This window comes from Tenrec ecaudatus, chromosome X, assembly GCF_050624435.1.
Source record: "Tenrec ecaudatus isolate mTenEca1 chromosome X, mTenEca1.hap1, whole genome shotgun sequence".
Classification (NCBI taxonomy): domain Eukaryota; kingdom Metazoa; phylum Chordata; class Mammalia; order Afrosoricida; family Tenrecidae; genus Tenrec; species Tenrec ecaudatus.
The window spans coordinates 26416945-26429385 of record NC_134548.1 but is presented as its reverse complement, the minus strand read 5'-3'; the positions used below and the strand labels follow the sequence as shown (position 1 = coordinate 26429385).

At 40.7% G+C, this 12441-nt stretch overlaps 1 pseudogene; it reads right to left on the bottom strand.

Annotated features, from left to right (window-relative positions):
• Positions 1-352: 352 nt before the first annotated feature.
• Positions 353-2119, bottom strand: LOC142433231 (DDB1- and CUL4-associated factor 8 pseudogene; annotated as a pseudogene).
• Between the last annotated feature and the right edge of the window lie 10322 nt (positions 2120-12441).

The window sequence follows — 12441 nt, the reverse complement described above, 5'->3', positions numbered from 1 at the left end:
CTGAGCATTAAAGTCAAGTTTAAGATAAAATTTTAAACTAATGGATGCCAGTAGGTCAGAAAAGCAGGGCCAATGAAGTTTTACATTATTCATAACAATTATGAAATTTTATTTGCCAACCATAAGAGAATGGACAATGGAAAAAAGGCCTAGCAACTGCTTATACTTCATTAGGAGTAAAGACATCAAGTGAACAGAAGGGAATAAAGAAGGAAGAATGTGAGGAAAGAGAAGAGATGGTGTTTAATATAACTTGTAAAAAATGGATAGAAGACAAAAGGCAAATTTCAATTAGTCAAGTGGAATTTGAAAATCAACTCTCTGGAGTTGTATGAGAGTGTGTACTGGGTCTTCAAGCAGCTATGCACTGCACACGGTCTTGGTTCCCCTCTTCTTCGGATGAGTCTGAGGTGCTAGACGAATCTCTGGTTTCTTCAGCCTGACCTTCAACTTGCGAATTTCCAGAGGAACGGTGCCGTCTTCTCTGTGACAGGTGGCTCACGAGGAACCAAAGCATGTGGCTATCCAACATGCTGTGTTGATTCAAGCTGTCATCATCTCGTTCCAGCTTGTTCTTCTTAATCACGGTTTTTAAACCGCTAAGATCACTGGGACCTTCGCCTGTGGGTGACCAGATCTTGACTTCATGGTCTAGGCCACTGGACGCTAGCACAGGTAGGTAAGGATGGGGATCAAGGCAATTAACTGACCTTCCCCTGTCTGCTTCCAGGAACTGGACTATCTGGCAGGATGATTTCTCCCAGAAAAAGATGTGCCCGCAATCACTACCACTCATTATAAACTCACTTCGGGGGCCATAGAAATTGACTCCCTTCACTGTGGCGCTATTCCTGTGGCCCTTGTATCTCTTAACATACTGGGCTCCTTCCTCATCAGAGGAATTAAAGAGGTAAATATCATCATCGTTGTAAGTAGCAAGGAGCTCTGTGCCATCATGGCTATACACCACGCAAGTGACACTTATTTTTTGATTGTCCAGCAAATGATGGGGGCAAAATTTTTTTAAGACACCGTTATTCATGATCGGGTTAATCTTTCTCTGGTCATAAATCCTAACAAACTGATCTCTTCCAGCCACTGCAAACTGATTGACATCGGCAGGGTTCACATAAATGCTGTACAGCCCTACTTTGCTCTCCCTCTCCCTCACAACCACCACTGGTGAGGCCGGCTGGTGTAATCTGAGATCAATGGTGTAGACCATGCCATCTTCACCGGAACTCAAGAACTTATAGGGGGAGTCTGGCTCCAGGGCCAACTTATGGGCGGCTGCCTTGTGCTGGGCCACACGCCTGGTAATCTTGTAATGTGGCATGGAGACCAGCTCCGCAATGCGTACTTGCCCATCACGGCCACACGTGGCTACAACAGAGTCGGCAGAATTGGGCAGGAACTTGGCCTGAAAGACATTGGTTCTGTGGCCACTGCGATAGTTCAGTACCTGCTTCCCACTTGCCCAATCCCACACCAGTACCTTTAGGTCATCACTGGTACTGGCCAGCCAGGTGCCACGCTGGTTAAAGTACACGGAATTGACACACCCCAAATGACCCTCAAGCTCATGCTGCAGTTGGAAGCGCTGCAAAAAGGATCTCGCCCCGCGGGCCTCAGAGACAAAGCGGGGTCTGGAACCCAGCTGGCGATCACGGAGGGCAGTAAGCACTTGCCAGCGAGGTCGGGGCAGTGGGGATGTTTCTGAGGCCACCCACTGTTCCAGGGCCCGATCCTGATCAGATAAATACTGGACCTGGTCAGTCTCATGGCATGGATAACACGCCTCAGCCAGCCCTTCGGCTTCATACTCCTCCTCCTCCCCCTGCCCTTCCTCCTCAGGCCCATCTGAGCGGTATCTATAATTCAGCAATAAGTTCTCATGGCCCTCTAGGCTTTCCACGTCGCTGTCGTCTCTGGAGAGTATGGAATCCAAACCTTGACTCTCGGCGTTGGTGTGGTCAGATGGGCGCTGATCTTGGGCCCCCGGTTCCCCCTCTGGGGACCCTGCGCTCGCCGCCTCCGCTCCAGACATCTCTTCTGGGCTGCTGGACAGGCTTCGAAGCAAGTCAGCTTGGTCAGTGACACGGCCTTCTGCTCCGGACATGGTGAGACACTCTGCGGGCGGGTCAGTGGAAAAATCGTCAGAAACACGTGGAGACACAGATATGCCAACACGCTACATCGAGACACACCGAGACACAGAGATGCCAACACACTACATCATCAGAAACTCACGGAGGCACAGAGATGCCAACACACTAGGCTAAAAGGAAGGAGAGTAATGGGACAAACCTTTCGAAACTCCTGACGCCTCGGATGTTCAATGGAAGTACCGGAGCCTGGGATGTTCAATGGAAGTATCGGAGCCTGTGATGTTCAATGGAAGTACCGGAGCCCGGGATGTTCACTGGAAGTACGGGAGCCCCCAGAGGTTCAATAGAAGTACAGGAGCCCCCAGACGTTCAATGGCACTATGGGAGACCCACATGTTGAATGGAAGTACTGTACGGGAGCCCCAGATGTTCAATGGAAGTATGAGAACCCCAATGATCAGTGGAAGTACATGAGCCCCAACGTTCAATGGACGTATGCGTGCTCCTGATGTTCAATGGAAGTACTGTACAGGAGCCCCAGATGTTCAACGGATGTACGGGAACCCCAATGTTCAATGAATGTACGGGAACCCCAATTTTCAATGGAAGTACGTAAGCCCCCGATGTTCAGTGGAAGTAAGCGAGCCCCTGATATTCAATGGAAGTACTGTACAGGTGCCCCAGAAGTTCACCAGAAGTATGGGAGCCCCAGATGTTCAATGGAAGTACCGAGCCCAGGATGTTCAATTCAAGAACGGAATGCACGAGGTTCAAAGGCTAAGCCCTATTGCCGGTTTCGTGGGACCCCCTCCCCCTGCTCCCACACCGGCTGTCCTAGACGAGGTGCCCCTCCTGGGACCCTCATACCCTAATAGACAACCATGTGTTGTGTCCTTCTGAAGACGAGCACAGTGCACTTTGGGAAACATTCTTCCCAGGGAACCATCAGCAAAAATGTTCCTTTCATTGCTCTGTTTGATTGTACAGTGTATTACGGGGAGGGCGGGAAGTCGAAAGCCATGAAAGAAAAACTACAGTACCTTGAAATAGTCACTCCCTGAGATGGAGAGAGAGACAGAGACAGAAATGCTGTCTGCAAATAAAGCCGCTTAAAGGAGACCTTGAGAACCCCAAGTGACCGAATCCCCGATGCTTTGGTGGTGCAGTGCACCGAGCTTTGCAAGAACAGCAGTTTGAAACTACCAGCTCTTCTAAGAAGGAAGACAAGGCTTTCTACTCCCGTAAAGGTTATAGGCTGGGAAACCCACAGGGGCAGTTCTACCCTGTCCTGTAGAGTCGTTGTCAGTTTGTTTTTCATGTTCTCACTTATGTGGGGTCGATAGGATTGAACAGCCCATGTGGGTGTCTGCCACTGTAACTCTTTATGGGATACAAAGCCTCGTCTTTCTCCTGTGGAGTGGCTAAGGGTTTTGAACTACAGACATTGTGGCAAGTAGTCCAACAGGTCACCCACTCTGCCACCAGGGCTTCACCAGGGCTCCTCCAGAATTCCTATGTAGTTGCCAAATAAAATGCACAACACTGAGGTCATTACAGTATCACTGGAAAGATAAACAACGAGGAATATTTAGTGCCAAACCAAACTCACTGCCATCAAATTGATGCTGACTTCTGATGAGCCCATAGAACAGGGTAGATCTGCCCCCGTGAGTTTCTGAGACGGTATCTCTTTATGAGTAGAGAAACCTGTCTTTCGCCCACAGAAGCCGCTTCGTCATTTTCAACTGCAGACATTGTCATGAGGAGCCCCAGGCACAACCATTACACCATTAGGACTCTATTTTCGTACAACCAGGTCCCCAATGTTTCATGGGACATACAATAAACTAAACAACAAAAACCTTATTTTCCTGAAATTGGAATATGACAGTCATCCTGTATTTTATTTGTTAAATCTGGTGATCTCTCAGGGAGCAGAGAGCAGAGCATTGCAGTCCTTCAGTGCAATTAAGGGAGAAATCCCCTGGTCAGTTTCCTGTGGACACTGCGGTGAACAATTCCATCGCTAATTTCACGTGGATTTTACCCTTTTCCTTTCTCTCTAGAGCCTATACATTCATTTGGAGTGGATTCTAACAGAGGCACTAGCAGAGCACCAACATGATTTTATGGGGAAAATTAATTTTTGATGTTACAGAACTAGCAAAATATCCTATATATTTCCCACAATCTATTGGTGACTTTTTTTGTTTCCTTTTGGTCTTTTAAGAAGGGAAAACAGGTCCATAAAATTGTTTCACACTCAGGTTTACTTCTGTCATTTCTGCTCTTCTTCTTCTTTCTGTCTTTCTTTTTTCCACTTAAATATTAAATCTAATCAGTGTTTATCCTGAAGTATAATGTGAGCCCTGGTCACGCAGTGGCTACTCATTAGACCGCTAACTGCAAAGCCAGCAGTTTGAAACCCCTAGCCAAACACTGGAGAAAGTCGGGGCTTTCTACCCTAGTAAAGAGTGACAGTCTCAAAAACTTGGAGACTCTATCTGGCCCTATGGTGTCGTTATGATTCGGTGCTGACTCAATGTCAGTGAGTTTGGTTTGGTTTTATAATGTGAGAGACCCGAAATGATCTCCCTCCCCCTCTCCAAAGGTCTTTAGCTTGTCCAAACAAGATTTATTTTTAAAATTCACTTTTACTTACTGATTTTTTAATGCCGCTTTTATCATAGCTTATCTCCACCTTAACTCACTGCCATCTAGTTGATTCTGACTCACAGTGACTCCATAGGGCGGAATCGAACTGTCCATGTGGGTTTTCCTAAGACTTTAACTCTTTAAGGGAGCATACAACCTGGTTAATCCACCAATCCACCATCAAAGCTCCCAATGCCCACATTAATGTAGTTTATTTCTGAACGTCCCATCCTTGTCCACTGTTTTCTCTGTTATACACAAAACATGCTTTTAATTTCAAAGGCTTTGTGGTATATTTTCATTTATATACCACATAGTGTTAATTTTTTATTGATTTTCTTTTACAATGCTTTCCTCTCTGCTTCTGCCTATTTCTCTTCTATCAATTTACAACACTGTTTGCACAAATACAATACCAAAACCAAACACAACCACCACAAACTTGTTGGTAGTTGTGATAATAATTTATAAATTTTCTAATTTATAAACTTTAATGGAAATGTACATATTTGATCTTCCTAGTTAACAGATAGTATATTCTTCCAGTTGTTCAACTCCAGTGGAATCCTTCAGAAAACCTACACTTTTCATTTTAGGTTTACTTCTAGATCTATTTTCTTTTCCCCTTACTATCGTTAAACAAGAGGGTCTGCTTCGTGTTTTTTAAGGATTTGTTTGTGTGTAAGGAGTCTATTGGTTTCTGAGTACTAATTCCATATCCCAGTAACTTATGATATCTTATAATTTTCCAGTTTATTCTTCTGGGACTACAAGTATACATTCTCATCTGCCATCTGAAATATGCTTCTATCTCTAACGTTTCCCATGAAAATGTATTGTTTAATGCACTCTAATAAATAGTCGTGATGGTGGGGAGCATTTTGTCCCCTTTTTGATTTTTACTGGAAAAGCTTAAAATATATGCTCTGGGATTAAATTGTGCTCATAAGGAACTGTTACATGAATCTGGAAGTAGGCATTTCATCAGAGCAAGAATCACTTCATGGCTTAAAACTAAAAGAGGTGTGTGCCAGGGTTATAGCCTTCCATAACATTTCTTCAATCTAAAAATAATCCTAGAAGCTGGACTACATGAAGAAGAACATGGTATGAAGATTGAACAATGACTCCTTACTAATCTTCTAAAAAGGAGCCCTTGAAACCAGCACTTGTAAATCACCAGCTGATCCCAGGGAGAAAGGCAATCTCTGAAAGGCACAAGCTAAGTTCTACCCTGTGCTAATAGGGTCATTATGAGTTGGCACTGACTCAATGACAGTGGTTTTTGTTTTTTTCTTTCTTTCTTTTTTGTTGCTTTGTTTGTTTGTTTTTAAAGATGTAATAGGGAGGCCTGGTGGTGTAGTGTTTATGAATTGGATTGTTAACTGAAAGGTCAACAGTTCAAAACCCCCAGCTGCTCCTTGGCAGAAAGACAGGGCTCTCTACTACCATAAAGAATTACAGTCTCAAAAACCCACAGGACCCAGTTTACCCTGTTTTATACAGTAGCTATGAGTCAGCATCAACTCAATGGTATTGAGTGTGATATTGACATGTTGGTATATGCACATAACACACCTTACTTGCCCTAAGTGAAGGCACTTTGAAGCACTAACTGATGAAGGTCAAAAACTACAGACAACAGTAAAAATTTTTCCTTAAAGTAAAGAAAATAAAAATCCTCATAACTGGCCCACTGAACCACCTCACACTACTTGAATCAACAATCAATGTCCGTGGAAGCAGTCCATGGATAGCCTTGCTACCAGACATCATCTAAAAGTGAATTATGATTGCACTTAGGTAACTACATGACAAATGTAGCTAGGTAAAAATGTAATAATACAATGATACATCAGTTGTTAAATGGCTCCAAGCTCAAACTACTCACTAATAGAACAGCAAATTTTGAAAAAAAAATCTGCCAGGTGTTCATAACTTTGCTCGAGCCAAATTAAAAATCTGAAACTTTGCTCAACAGTCGAACCAAAAATCTGACTTGTACAAACCTGGACAGGCTGAGAGTGAGTCACGTGTCCCATCTCTCCTTAGACACAAAGGTCTAAGTATTTCTCTTCCTCAGACAACATATAGTGCTGGTGTTAGTGCGTTAAAACATTTGTCATTGGGCTTTCTTGACGTGCTTTATTTGCATCAAATACCCTAACCACGGCGCCAAAGGAAAAGCAGTACAGCTAAGAGGAAAACGTTAGAACCACAGGGAGTTAAAGAATGGAATCATTGGGAAATTTGTAAGCACAGCACACTCTACCGATTTTCTTCACAGCATATTTTTATGCAATGAACAAGGGAGCCCTGGTATCACTGTACAGTAAGCATTGTCCTACTACAAGGCCAGAGGTTCAAATGTACATTGCTCCACGGAAGAAAGAGAAGGCTGCCTCCTCCTGTAAAGCTTTACCAACGCTATAAAGTTGCTGTGAGCTAGAATCAACTCGATGGCAGTGAGTTTTTATAAAGAGATCAGTAGCACTAGTGAGGTGTTCATGGCTTAGAATAATCAGCACTTTGAGTTCAAAAGGAAAGCATTTGTGCAAGGACAGAGTTCAGCAGGTGAGTCAAGAAGAGGGAATGAAAACAGAATACACAGGAAGGAAGTGGGATAAAAAAGCGATGTTACCTTGAGGGGAATGCAATGAACCAGATGAAGCCAAATCAGTATGATTTGTTGAATGTAAAATTGATGATATTTCCTGTAAATAAATCTTCACCCAATTAATAAGAAAAAGTTGGGAGTGGGGAAGATTCTGCTTATACTTAACAAAAAGCAAAAGGTTGGGGAACTTGCATTGTCTGATTCAAGACTTCCTGGATGTTCAAATAACTAAGTCAGTGTGGTATTTGCATAAGAGAAGACTTCTAGATCAGTGAAACAATAATGAGATTCCCCAAATAAACACATTGATTTCCAACATAGGTGTGTCAAGGCCAGCCAAGGGGAAAGTACATTCTTACCAATATTACTAAGCCAACTGGACATCTAACTACGTGCTAACAAGAAAATTAACTTTGACATTTAATGTCATGCACAAAATTTAACTTAAAATGGATCATAGACCAATCTGTATGATAAAGGCATGAGAATTTATAAGAGATACATATGCTGAAATCTTGGTCACATTCCTTAAGCCAGAATTTCTTTAACATAAAACAATATGACACGTGAAAGAAAACAAAGACAGAGCAGATTCTTATTCTTTGAAAGACATTACTTTGAAAATGAAATTGCCAGTCACTGATGGAAGAAAATATTTTCAAGCCATATAGCTGACAAAAGTCTTATATCCAGAATATATGAGAAATATATTCAAGTCAATATTAAGAAAAATGAAGTGAAAATAATGGGCTATAAGAAAGAACAGGTATTGAGGAAAAAAAGAAAATGATTAGGGCAAAGAATGTACAGATGTGCTTTATACAATTGATGTATGTATATGTATGGATTCTGATAATAGTTGTATGAGTTCCTAATAAAATGTTTTTAAAAAAAGAAAGTACAGGTATTAATAAAAGAAGATATGCGCAGGGCTACTAATCACACACCAAAAAAGATACTCACATTAGGGAAATCCAAATTAAACCTACAATGTCCTCCATTAGAATGGCTGAAATCCCTCAAATCGAAAAGACCATTCTATGTTAATGACAAGGATACAGAACCACTGTGTTTCTTATGCATTGCTGGCGGTTGTCGTTAGGTAGCATGGGGTGGGTTCCAACCCCATGGTGACCCTACACACAACAGAAAGAAACCCTGCCTTTCTCCGGGCGGGAGGCTATGAAATGGTACTACTATTTTGAAAAACATAAACATTTTGTCAGTTAAATATGAATGTTAAACATGCACTTGCCTTATGAGGCAGAAACACCACTCCAGCTACTTACTCAAAACAAGTAAAAACGGATACCAAGTTCAAGGTTTGCATACAATCCATATTACCCCTCAAATGGTGGGAGAAGCACAAACAAATGGAAAGAACAAGAATCGCACAAATGGTGAATAAATAAACTCATTGTTGGCATACCCATACTCAACAACAGAATAACAATATGCCTACATACTGAATCCCATGGATGGATCTCAAACATATTATGCTAAGTTCAATAATCAAACACAGAATACTACATAATATGGCATTCCAGATATATGAAATTATAAAAAGGCACAACTAGAGTGACAGAAAGCAGAAGAAATCATCAAGGAGGAAATTGGATGCAAAAAGTCTCGGGGAAACTTCTTGTCTTTGTTTAAAAGTTGGGAAAGTGCGTTAAACGTTGGGTTTCTAGCAAAAGAAAATCAGCGGTTCCATCCCGCCAGCTACATGAGAGGAGAAAGCTGAGGCTGAACTGTCTTTTCCTTACATACATTGGAATAGGAGCTTTACTGGAGTAGTGGATTACACATTGGGCTGCTACTCACAAAGTTATCAGTTCAAAACCACCAGCCGTTCCGTGGGAGAAGCATAAGTCTTTCTACTCCTGTAAGACTTACAGTCTTGCAAACTCATAGAAGCAGTTCAACCTGATCCTATTGAGTCGCTATGAGTTGGAATCAACTTCATGGCAGTGTTTTGTTTAAAGCATGTTTGTGTCTGGTTATACAAACAACTACCCAAACTCATCAACCTGTTCAATTATTGTGAATGTGTTTTACCTTGTATAGATTACCTCTCAATAATGCTGGTGGTGGGGGGTATTACAGCATTAGGAGAATGAAAGTAGAATATTTTATAACGGAAATGATTAATTTTTGACCCTTTAATTAAATAGGTAGTATGCACTCACGCTCAGTGAAGTGGAGGGGCAAGGGAAAAGAGGAAGACCTTGCATGAGATGGGCTGTCCCAGTGGCTGCAACAATGGGCTCCCACATAACAATTGTGAGGATGGCGCACACCCAGGCAGTGTTTTCTGCTGCTCTACATGGGGTCGCTATGAATCAGAATTGACTGAATGCACCCAACATGAAGGGTATGAACATTTGGCTTCTAACCTCAAGGTCATCTGTTTACGACCACGACCTTCTCCGTGGGAGAAACATGAGGCTTTCTACTCCCAAGGAGGAATAGACACAGGAAAAACTGGCATAAAATGGGACAAGCAACACATTGACAGGGTTACAATTGATGAGTTGAAGCAAAATGGGTAAACATTGTTAAATGTATAACTCATGATCTCTGTGAATCTATACATATATCACAATAAAAAAGTACAATAATATTTACAGGCAGTTTTACCATGTCCTGTAGGGTTGCTATGAATTGGAATAGATTTAATGGCAGTGAGTTTTGAGATGCATTGGAATTGAAAATGTTGACATAGAAAATGCTATTGGAATAGTACATGGTTGGTACTCTATAAATAAGTAACAATTCAAAAAATTACACATTGCAATAGAGACTAAAAGGAGAGATTTGGTATATGCAAATAGTTGTTTTAAGGAAGTAAATTATTATATAGTTTAAAATGTCATTTAAAGTTATCTTGACAGAAAATGCCTTTTACAAATACAATACAATAGGCATACATCACAAATTTCACAGCCCAGAAATACACGAAGGCTCCATTTCAAATATTTCCAAAAGGAGCCAAGGAGACAGCTTGAAAAGCCAATGATATAGAAATTGTGGAATTATTTCAAATGCTTTAAAAGGTGAAGATATTTTAAATGCAAAGAAGGTGTAAACATTGAAGGACAATGAGGTTCAATTTATTTCTAATTAATATTTTTTGTTGAGGCTTCTCTTTGTGTTTCTCGGTTGCTTTGTATCTTTGGTGACATGCAATAGCTGACGGAAAAAATCCATCTAAAACTAAGTAAACTTCAAGCAATTTGTTGGGACACATTATTATTTGTAATGCCCACACACTTCTACATTTTGTTAGGTTCTCCCTGTGCCTAAATCACTCTTTGGTAATGACTTAGGCACTGGAGGCACATTAAAGCTTTTAACCACTAAGAAATCACAGGTCTTTTAGTAAATTGCTGCTGCCATGCACAATTTGGTACCCGCAGTAATCACCTGTGCCACGGTAGCAATTAGAGATTTCCCCACTGATTCCACAACCTCCTGAAAGAGTTAATGGGCCTCTGTAATAGTTTAACTTCCTAATAGGATCAAATAAATTGTTGCACTGAAAATCTAATCGGGTTTCATACTAAAGAGCATACAATAACTATGCCATTGACATTTTGATGAACAGAAAACAGAACACATTTATGTTTAAGGTTATGCAACATGTAGCTCAAAATGTTCAGTTGCAGAATGGAAAATGCTGACTTAGAAAAGGTAAACCTTTCCTTTCATTTTGGCTAGCATGAGGTATCTTGGAAAATTTGGATGAACTTGGTGGCTGATGTGGATGAAGCTGAAATGACCTGGTAGCAAAAACCAAAACTAAAAAAGAAATCTATAATTGAGAGTTTTTTCTATCTCTAGTTAAAAAAAAAACTATTTTATTGAAAAAAAACTATTTCATTGAGCTTTCGGTGGAAGTTAACACAAGTTAGTTTTTCCTTTGAGCATTTTCCACCCTGTTTGGTCCCTTTCTTGTACTCTGGTTGCCCTCTCCTTTTATCCTCTTATCTTTGACTCTGGTCTCATTCCAGTGATTGTAATGAGCACTGATTTTGGGGCAGTATCCTTTATTTTGTGTGCCACTCAGCTATTTATCTAAAAGGTAAATAGGAAATGTATCTAAAAGGTAAATATATAAAAGTTTGGTTCTAGGTTCAAAGAGTGTCTCAGGAGTATAGTCTCAGGGAGTTCTCTGTTCCCAGGGTGTGTGACTGCTTGATTCTTTCTTTTTAAAGAATGTGAAGTCTGCTCCACATTTTTCTCCCATTCTATCCAGGGCCATCTATTATGGCCACTATCAGAATGGTTAGTGAGGAGAGCCAGGCACTGTCGAATTCTTTCACTCTTTGTCGTTGGGGTTTCAGTTGCTTTTCTTTTCAGTCTGTTTGTATCTTCATGTCGAAAATGTGTTACTTCTAAGCAAAAAAAGAATGAATCATGATTTTAAAAATCTATTTTGCCGGTAATTTATGGCATTCAGTTAAAATGTCATAGATGAATCATGTCTGTGTTATAAAAGACTCTTCTTTTCACTCGCATAAACAATGCTGTGACATCCTCTTTTCCCAGATTTCCCTGAGAGGTAATTTTTCCTTTTGCATGGTGCATTTAGAGCTTTACATTCAATGTTATTATTGAAAATGTGGTGTTTATGTAAGTCATTCTGCTGTTTGTTTTGTATCTCCTATTATCTTTGGGTTTTTTATTCTGATTTTATTTGTACTTGGCTGCTTTCTTGGGATGAGCATTTTTGCGTTCTTCCTTTTATATTTGTTTTTCTAGGTGATAACTTGGTGGTTACCACATGCATTACAATATGTAATATACCCTTTTAATATATGAACAACAGTTAAATACAACTTTGACACAATAAATTAATTCCTGACATCCTCCTCCTCTGGTTTCTGTTGATGTGTTCCCATGAGCACCAATACACAACCTATATTCAGTAAGTTTCCTTTGCATATCCTTAATGTTGCATCATTTGTGGGAGTAGTTTATTGAGGTTATTCCCTGAAAAGATTACAATATATATTTGGTCCATGTTATTGCAGGTGTTTTAGACCAGTGCCTTATTTA